Raw genomic sequence first — 10,170 nt, 5'->3', positions numbered from 1 at the left:
GCGCGGCTAAAAAGTTCTTAAAAAAAGCTGCGTGCCGACCACGACGGTACGGCATTTCCCTCAGCGGCGCGCACCAGTATGTCAGCGTAAACTTTCCTCGGCGTTCAAGATTCGAACACACGGAAGGCGTTTCAGCGTAGCCGTCAGCTTGCGGTTCAGCAAGCGCGTTTTCTTGATCTGGCGCTCCGCATCGGCGTCTTCAGAGCTGGAGCAACGTGGCAGCACTTTGAAGACGTATACACCACGGGGGCCACATCGTGCTGCAGTTGCAGAACTAACTTCTAAAATGTAAAGAAAATACAACCTTCAGTGACTGATGCCAAGCATCTCACAATTTCAGAATACGTACCCCTATATTGTCGCATATATCTTGAGGGTCCGCGTTGGCACTGCAAACGTCGTTACCACCAACGTACAAAACGACAGTCTACGCGCTGAAAGTGCATCGCAGAGACGGCCTCAGCCATTCGCACAGCGTCAAAACCACCAAAACTAACAGGTCTCGACGGACGTTTTCAAGTGAAGGCGACTCCTGCACATGAATTTAACCTGGCTGTCGCCTATCACCACACCGCGCAAAGAAGGCATAACTCAAACAAGGCCGGCGACTGCGGTGAGGGTACCGAGTAGAACATAGGCAAGTAAAGGCTGGGGACAAGGCCGAGGAATCGTCGGATCTTTCCCTAGCTACAACGGTACCTGTCTAGGGGCAGGGAGTACCTCCCTATGGTAACGTCAGATCCGGTTTCGCGCCAAACCGGGAGAGCCCTTACTCCGGGGATACGCTTTCGTCTGTACACCAGTAGGCGCTTTTCCAGGCGCTCAATGTAAGCTACGCTAATTGTTTCATAGGTTTGAACACGAAAGAGGCTAAAGAAAGAACATTTACGTTTGTTTTTCTTAGCTTTCTCTTCTCGACGCTAGGTGGCATCACGTCGCGTAGGAGTATGGGTAAATGAGAGGGATAGATATATGGAGGTACAAGAGAAAGCATCGGTAGCAAAGGGAAAGAGGAATGCTTCAATTATGAAGCACAGAGCTTTATGGGGGTACAATAGGTACGAGGTGCTTCGAGGGCTGTGGAAGGGTGTGATGGTCCCGGGGCTTACATTTGGGAACTCAGTGGTGTGCATGAAGTCAGAGGTACAATCAGGAATGGATGTAAATCAAAGGACGGTGGGCCGCCTCGCGTTGGGCGCTCACGGGAAGACGACAAATGAGGCTGTAAAGGTTGATATGGGATGGACAGGCTTTGAAGTGCGGGAAGCTCAGAGCAAAATGAGATTCGAAGAGAGGCTGAGGAAAATGAAGAAGAGTAGATGGGCAGAGAAGGTTTTCAGGTATTTGTATAGAAAAAGCGTTGACACGCAGTGGAGAAAAAAAACTAGGAGGCTCACCAGTAAATATACGGCTAACAGTGCGGGCGATATGGCAACAAGGAGCATTAAGCGGAAGGTCAGAGAGGCGGAGAGGACTTATTGGATGGCAGCGATGGAAAAGAAGCCGGCTCTGAGTAACTACCGAAAGGGAAAAAACGAAATAAGGAGGGAAAGGTTTTATGATAATTCAAGGGGAAGCACTTTACTGTTTGAAGCAAGGTCGGGCTGCCTTAGAACGCGTAGTTATAAAGCGAGATTCAGTAACGAAGAAGAACAATGTACATGCTGCGGGGGAACTAAGGAAACGATGGAACATGTACTGATTGAATGTGGCGATATTCACCCAGGTATACGTGTGGGCACGAGTCTACATGAAGCCTTGGGTTTTAGGGACAACAATGGAAAGCTGAACACGTCCGCGATAGAAATAAGTAAGAGACGGTTAGAGTATTGGTGGCAGAAAAGTAGAGATAAAGAACAAAAATAAATAATGGGGGAAAAATAAGGTCATTCTGCCTTAAGAGGCAGAGAGATAGACCGTGAATTTATATTTTTTGGTATAATAACATAGATTTAATCAATGGGTCATTCCACGCCAAACGTCCCAGACATTGCGCTCGACCCTCTCCAATTGTATTGTAAAAAATTGTGGACGTTCATATCAGTGCACTATTTACCCTCGGAAAGTATTTTTTCGAAAAAAAATTTTTCTTGTCTGTTACAGTGATTTGAATTTTGCCGTAATGGGTGAAACATAGGTTGCGAAAAAATACTATAAAAATACAATACTTTACGGAACGCCTTAAATATCTGCTGTTTACTTGAAAATGAAAGGCACTATCTTATTATCACCCATTGACGACCACTACTTTGTCTCACGATGTGCTTTGTGGTGAAGCAATGCTGCAATTCTGCGCCCACTTTGATTATTTTTTAAAAATTTAACGTATACTACAGACAAAATAGGACTATATCACATGGCTTGATAGTTGGCAGTAAGCATGTCAAAAAAGTATTGAAGTCGATGACCGAGTAGTTTCGAAGTGGAAGGGGCGCAAAGATTGAAAAATGTGTGAAATGCTCCACGTTCAGGCACATGTAGAGTGGTGATGCAGTCCAAGTAAAAATGCACGCTTGGTCTCGTTGGGAAGAGTAAACAAAGGAGATTTATTTGTGAAAGTTTCATCGGAGTGTTTTTTGTTTTTGGCGAGAAACAAAAATTTATGTTGAGCGTTCGCGGCGTGCCTGGGCGCGGGCCCGTAAGTCCGCTTCACTGCGCCGCCACTGTACCTTGGGGCAAGGGAAGTGTGCAGCGCCCACGCGGGTGGCACGATCGTGTGCTGCTGTGAGTTTTCACGTTTCGACACGCATTCTTCGGCTTTCCGCAGTGCCGCCGACGAAGTGTCAGGGAAAACGAGTGATGGTTCGTTTAAAATATATTACTATATAATAAAAGTGGCTAACAGGCACCGGGACTACACTTATATTTCTTTTTTATGGGCAGCTCGCTTGAACGTGACTAGCGCCATTCGTGCCTCGGAGCCGAATGGTGCTACGTATTTTTGCGCTCGGATCTTCGGCAGAGGTGAACTTTGCTCCGGTGATCGCGTCGCCGAGCGAGCACGCGGCACTCGAAGGTTCGTCTTTCGGCCGCATCCCTTGGCAGCACGTAAGATAAACATTGCGAATGGTGAGTATACTGCTATCGTGTCATATTTTAGACGGAGAGCCTGTACAACGGAAACCGAAAGCGATAAATATACAAAAGTACGAAGCCACCTTTAAGGCGGCTTCGTCCTTTTAAATATCTATCGCCTTCGCTTAGTAATCGCAAGGCGATTACTAAGATGAAAGCATCGCATGCAGCGTGGCAGAAAGTTGAGCTCTCAGCAAGGTTTGAGTCTACAATCTCCCTCAAAGGTACGCGCACGTTTCACCTTTTCGTGCCATCATCACTGACCACTCTTAATGCCGGGCTCACCACCTACTCAGCAACACAGGCATTTTAAGTGGCGAAGACCATACGTCAGCAACGGAAGTAAGAACTGCAACATCCGCAGAGATCGAAAACACAACCCAAGCTCTGCGGCTGTCGTACGTACGCATGCAGTGACGTGGCAATGAAATCGTGCTCTGCTCCGACTACTAACCGGCAGCCTTTAGTGCCCTTCCGAAATATTCTGCCAGCCATATACACTGTTTGCAAGTTTTCAGCAACGTGAAAACTCACAGCAGCACACGATCATGCCACCAGCGTGGGCGCTGGATACTTCCGTTGCCCCAAAAAACAGTGGCGACGCAGTGAAGCGGACTTACGGGCCCGCGCTCAGGCACGCCGCGAACGCTCAACATAAATTTTTGTTTCTCGCCAAAAACAAAAAAACACTCCGATGAAACTTTCACAAATAAATTTCCTTTGTTTACTCTTCCCAACGAGACCAAGCGTGCATTTTTACTTGGACTGCATCACCACTCTACATGTGCCTGAACGTGGAGCATTTCACACATTTTTCAATGTTTGCGCCCCTTCCACTTCGATACTACTCGGTCGTCGACTTCAATACTTTTTTGACACGCTTACTGCCAACTATCCAGCCATATGATATAGTCCTATTTTGTCTGTAATATTCGTAGAATTTTTAAACAATGATCAAAATGGGCGCAAAATTGCAGCATTGCTTCACCACAAAGCACATCGTGAGACAAAGTAGTGGTCGTCAATGGGTGATAATAAGATAGTGCCATACCTTTTCAAGTAAACAGCAGATATTTAAGGCGTTCGGTAAAGTATTGTATTTTTTAGAGTATTTTTTCGCAACCTATGTTTCACCCACTACGGCAAAATTCAAATCACTGTAACAGACAAGAAAAAATTTTTTTCCAAAAAAATACTTTCCGAGGGGAAATAGTGCACTGATATGAACGTCCACAATTTTTTGTAATATAATTGGAGAGGGTCGAGCGCAATGTCTGGGACGTTTGGCGTGGAATACCTAATACCTTTTCTACATTGATGTAGAAAAGGTATTAGGCCAACATGAAACAAGGAAGCTTTTTTTTTTTCTTCGAGCCTCCCAGGCAAAAATTTGCTGCAAGTGGGACCACTTGAAGTGGGTTATCGAACAGGGACCACTTGACAAGTGGGACCACTTGGGAAGTGGGACCACTTGGCAAGTGGGACCACTTGGCAAGTGGTCCCACTAGGTGAGCGGCACCACTTGCAACGCGGCATCGCTCCAACCGAAAGTACGCATTTAATAACGAAGTGAAAATGTTTTGAACGTTTATTCCAGCCTCATTTTTCTCCCATCACCCTCTTCATGCTTTTTCTGACGTCTTGTATCTTCTGTGACAGGATTGTTGGCATGTTTTCAATTGTTGCTTTCACACACTGGTCATTCTGAGCACCCCAATGTGTCACCATTTCTAAAAAGAAAGCCGACATTAATAAATGAAGCATAGAGCTCATTGCACTTCAATACAGCAAGACTATACTTACTGATGATCAGAGCCACCTTTTCGGGACTCATCTGCTTCCTGACTGTGGCATCTGGATTTTTATAGTCTTTGGGTGCCAGTTTACCGCCATAAGTTCTATTTGCAAGGGCCTCGCGGCCCCATATGGCTTGGGCCATGTCTTTTGCGACTAATGATGGCTTCTTCTGAGCCATAATTTTTTGTGCTTGGTGGCTACCAATACAAAATCCATTTGCCACGTGGTACTGCAAAAGAAAAAAGAGCAATTACAAACAAAAATGCCAGGAGTGCACTTGAACATACTTACCCTACCACCACCAATGTCGGCGAAGGCTTGCTGGGTGGCAACCTGCGAGTCAACTGTCAAAGAAAGGCAAAAAGAGGTCATATGTAGCTAACTGATTCATCATGTATCACATTCTCAAAGTAAAACACATTCTGAGAAGCATTGCAGTGGAAAGCTAGATAATTCTGGCCCCCGTTGGTATTTTTGCATTCCTCCACACCAGGGTGCAGCTGATAAAGCCTAGCATCTAGCAAATTATCAGAACACAGTAGTGCTGAGCCACCTAGGCAAGTCTCTCATAAACAGATAATTTGGCTTTTACCTGCGGGCAGTGCGTCTTCAGCAGGCTGCCTCTCCAGGTTATCACTTGCGACAGTATGATGTTCTGGATGGCGACTGGAGGATGACTGGATGGTGTGACTGAGTGGTGTGGTTGGGGAGTGCTGTTCAGCCAAGGGGGGTGACATAGGTATTTCAATGTCTGGATACCCCTCAGAAGGGCAGCCTATACCATTGAGAAACATATTGCAGGCAATTAAACTGAGAACATACAACATGCCTCAATATGAAACACTGGCTGTGGTGTCATATATGTTAACTATAGTACAGTCAAAAAAGTAATTTAGAGGCGTCACTGATAAGGGTGATTATTCAAGGAGAACGGTTTTTTTTTAACATTGTCACCACATGAACACGCGATGAGGTAAGATACAGACATAGAGCTATTCAACACCTACTTCAAGTGGCTAATGAGAATTACAGACAGTAGAACAGCACAGAATCAAAACATTAACCACAAATGTCAGGTGTTCAAATTACACACATAAAATCACTTTGAGCAGTTACATTCAAAAGAATGGTTGACAATAGGCATGCACTCTTACAAAAAACAGGAAGCACATGCGGGAAAATAATGTGACACTATTTCCTTCCATAGAATTTCGCCTCGATCAAAATGCAACCACCAAGGTAGACCATGGTTAATATGAAGCTTTTAAACTGTGGCCTGAATATTACCAAGGGCTTCGTCTACTTATGTAGTGCATGTGTGAAGATTGTTTCAAGGCCCCTGTATAGAAAAAGAAGTGAAATAATTCATGCAGTGTAATGAATTTTACCTGTTTGAGACCCCTGCACGTTTGGAAGCTCGACTCTTCGGCACTCTAGCATCTCTACCACTAAAAACATACAAAAAAACATCATTTAATGTTCACTCTGGAAAATTTAGTTAACTCCACATATGAATATAATAGCACTATACTGACCTGCTGAGAGTTTAACATCAATGTTATCACTCATTGAAGTCATAATGGCCCGCAGCTCGGCATTTTCTTTGCAGGATGCCTCATATTTAGAGCGCCAGTAACGGGCATCTGCTTTCGCCCTCTTTAATTCTTTCAAGGAGACCACATCGTCGTCTGTGCTGCTCCCTGAATCGGTCTCAGACTGATTCCGTTTCTTTTTGGAGACCTGCAAACAGAGCTGTACCGTAATAACTTGCACGTATAATTATGGCATAAGCAAATATTTAAGGACACATGCCTGAGCAGCACGGGCGGCTTCATTTTTCTGTGAGGAGCTTCGCATGTGTTCTTTTAATATGCTTGCATAGGCATTTTTCTTAGCCTCTTCCCCACTGCGTTTCGCTTTCTTGTTGGCCTGCAAAGGTATGTTGAAACTAGAATGCATAAGTGGCAATGAAAAAAATTTCATGCACTCTACCTGCTTGGATGCCCGCTTCTGTGATGCTGCTGCATCGGTCTCGCTGCCACCTCCCATCTCAATGTCTGATGGGTTGATCACGCCTCTGCGAAGTCTCGTGTTCGCTTTTTTATTTTCCAGCTCTTCTCTAGAATCTATGTGATGCAGTGTAGAACCGTTAAAACTCACTCACACAAACCTAAAAAAATCGAACATAGCCAACACTTAGCTGCTTAGCACACAAAACATGCAGTTACAGCATCCATGTCTTTTTGCCCCAGTGCCTAATTAACCCTTTAACTAGCAAGCTGAACTTGTGTGCATCCAAAATGTTTATACCAATATTGCTGATAACAAGCTGCGCTTGTCGGCTCAGTTTGCATCACACTTTTGATTTAAATGAGTGAGGAGTACTTAAAGTGTGCAATCAAGACGATCTCAATATGAGGCTTACACAAGTGTTGAAAGAACGTCTCTCTTCGAAAGTAGATGAAAATGATAACTGCACATGTACATATTGTATGAGTGCAGATATAATGCCAGTGAATTAGCTGGAACAAAACGAAATAACTTTTGTACACACCTAAAACGGATAGTTTATTGCTTCAACAAAGTGGATGTGCTAAAATATGCAAGGTACTGGGAGGCCCATGTGAAATTTCCGATGCTGTACTACATGTACTTTTTGCATGCTCAAACTGTACAGCGACAGCGCACGCAGTAGAACTTCGCATTACTCTGCCAACAAACACGGGATTTCAGCAGAATTTGCTGGCGAGTGATACCTTCAATAGAGTTATTTCAATGCACTCGCTACACACGTGGCTACTACCAGCGCACACAAGTGATGCACACGGTAGTAACCACTGGTCGATTACTTACTTGCCAGCAGGAGAACTTGGGACGGATATGGTCCGTTGTTCTCAGGATTTTCCTCTTCTATCCAGAATGTAGTGTACACCTTGTTGTTGCTGAAATCTTGGTCATTTCGAGGATGAAAATCTTTCACGTTACTAGCTGGAACAACGTACTCCTTATCGAATGCATCTAAGAAGCGCACAAGTGCGAACATTCTTTCGGTGGACATGATGACCGCGGAATCAACTAAATACTTAATTGTTTGCAGGCTTTCAAAGAGGCGCTAAAACCACTAAAACATGCTACGACCTGCTGCAAAATTTGTACAAAGTGCGGCAGCCATCGAATCGGGACAATAAGGATGGATTGCACTGGCTTGGATATGGGCTATGTATAAGCCTACATAGCCACTTTCAACAACATGGCGGCAATGACGTACTTTTGGCCATGTACTGAAGATTGGGCAAGTTGGTGCATTATGATATCGTATTGGTATAGCGCAGCTCAGTTTGAGCATGAAGAAAAGAGGCTACAGCGAAGAAGGAAACAGAGGCAACAGGATGAGCGCCATGCTTTTGGCACGCAAAATGGCTGGCTTTGAAAAATTAAAAGAACTAGTGCAAGCCAAGCATTAAGCCAAGCACGCAAACCACGCGCTTTGTTGCTCCCGTTCATTTAGTTGTATCGGCGTGTTTTGATTTTTCTGTCATTATAATGCCAACTGCAAGCATTATGCGCTTTTCGTGAGCCGTGTCGAATTAACGACCGAAAAAATGAGTACGAACAGAAAAAGCCGCAAGCGATACCTCGAGCCTGCAGCAAGGAATGATTCCCTCCCTAGATCGACGTTGCACGAGATACGAAAAAGGGCGCTACCAAGTTCAGCGGAGCCTGATTCGAACGTTAATTCGGGTACGCCTACAGCAACCGCAGATCGCCCTGAATCCCCGTATAGTCGGTGTGGAAGTGAACCGGCAGAAGACACCAGTGACTACAGTTACCCTTCTATCGTTGAAGATGAATCAACCGCAAGTGATGGTGAATCTCCATGTGCTGAATCAAGCTCAGCCCAGCCAACCAACACTTTCGCCAGCTCCAGCTTCTTTCGGATGGAGTTTCAGCGTCCTATCGGCAGCGGAAACAAACTGTCTGTTGGGGACGCTCTTGTGCTGGCTATTGACTTCGCTATAAAGCACGGACTGACATGGACTGCTATTGAGGATCTCTTGAAGTACAGCAACCAACTCTTGGGAACTGATGTACTACCCGACAGCAAATACCTCTTCAGGAAGTTTTCTGGAGCTTCACCAGAAGAGATGAATTTCTTCTTCTACTGTCCAGAGTGTCATCGTCTGTTAGCAAAGACAGGCGGAAGCTTAGAAGAGCGCTACAGAATGGCTGGCACGTGTTGTGGAAAGTACTACACTGGTCGCCAGTTGTCAGAAAAAGGTTCCTTTTTCGTGAGCTTGCCACTGAAAAAGCAGCTCGCTTCTTTACTTGCAGGCGATACCTTGAGGCAAGAACTTTATGAATCTGTGAGTAGCAAACATAGAGAAAATGAAAACATCGCGGACGCGATGACAGACCTCACTGATGGCGCCTTCTACAAGAAGCAGCGACAGACGCTTGGCTGCAGGAGTCAAGACATTACATTAACTGTGAATGCAGACGGAAGTCCCGTGTTTAAATCGTCGAACTATTCTGTCTGGCCGGTGCATCTGACAATCAACGAGCTGCCACCGCACATTCGCTGGAGAAACGTTATTTGCGCTCTGTTGTGGTACGGCACAAAGCACCCTGATATGACTATACTTCTTGAGGCGTTCGCGGAACAGATGAAGGAGCTTTCCTCCGAAGGAATTCACTGGAGCCATAATGGGGAACAGCTGCATTCAAAGGTATGTAAGAGTATATCTGTTATTGCAGTGTTGACCCTTGAAATTCATCTCTCGAAACCAGGGACTGCATTCTCCTCCCAGGCTAACTTTAATTCCTTTTCTTTCTCTTCCTTTTTTTTTATTGCAGTTAATGTCAAGGTTTTGCCTCTGAAATATTGCTATTTCTGCACACTACTGTGATCCTTTTTGTTTTATAATGTTTCATGTGAATAATAATACCTTTGATTGCATGCTGTGAACGTTTATGTTTTGTACTAGTTGATATGAATTACGTTACCTTCGTTGATTCATGTTATCAACGCTGCCATTTATTTAGGTGTTTTTTAGAGTTAAAAAAAGTAACTTGCTGTTATTTTTTTAGGTGTACTGCATTACAGGCGTTGCAGATGCTCCAGCCAGGGCTTCAATGCAGAATGTCTTGCAGTTTAACGGTTACTATGGCTGTTCATGGTGCCTGCACCCTGGAGAGTTCATTGAAGGTGCAGTATTATTACCCACCCTTGCATGTGTCATGTGAAGTTGTCGAATATCTGAAGAGTGCTCTAAAAACCATGTTTCATTGTGCAGGTAG

The 10,170-nt window shown here is 44.7% G+C and overlaps 1 pseudogene; it reads right to left on the bottom strand.

Moving 5' to 3' along the window:
- Window positions 1-6,366: 6,366 nt before the first annotated feature.
- LOC125757788 (uncharacterized) lies at window positions 6,367-7,915 on the bottom strand (annotated as a pseudogene).
- Window positions 7,916-10,170: the final 2,255 nt, after the last annotated feature.

The sequence above is a fragment of the Rhipicephalus sanguineus genome, chromosome 3 (genome assembly GCF_013339695.2).
Source record: "Rhipicephalus sanguineus isolate Rsan-2018 chromosome 3, BIME_Rsan_1.4, whole genome shotgun sequence".
NCBI classification, from domain to species: Eukaryota; Metazoa; Arthropoda; class Arachnida; order Ixodida; family Ixodidae; genus Rhipicephalus; species Rhipicephalus sanguineus.
Note: the sequence above shows the minus strand (reverse complement) of the source record. Positions and strands in the feature narration are given on the sequence as shown.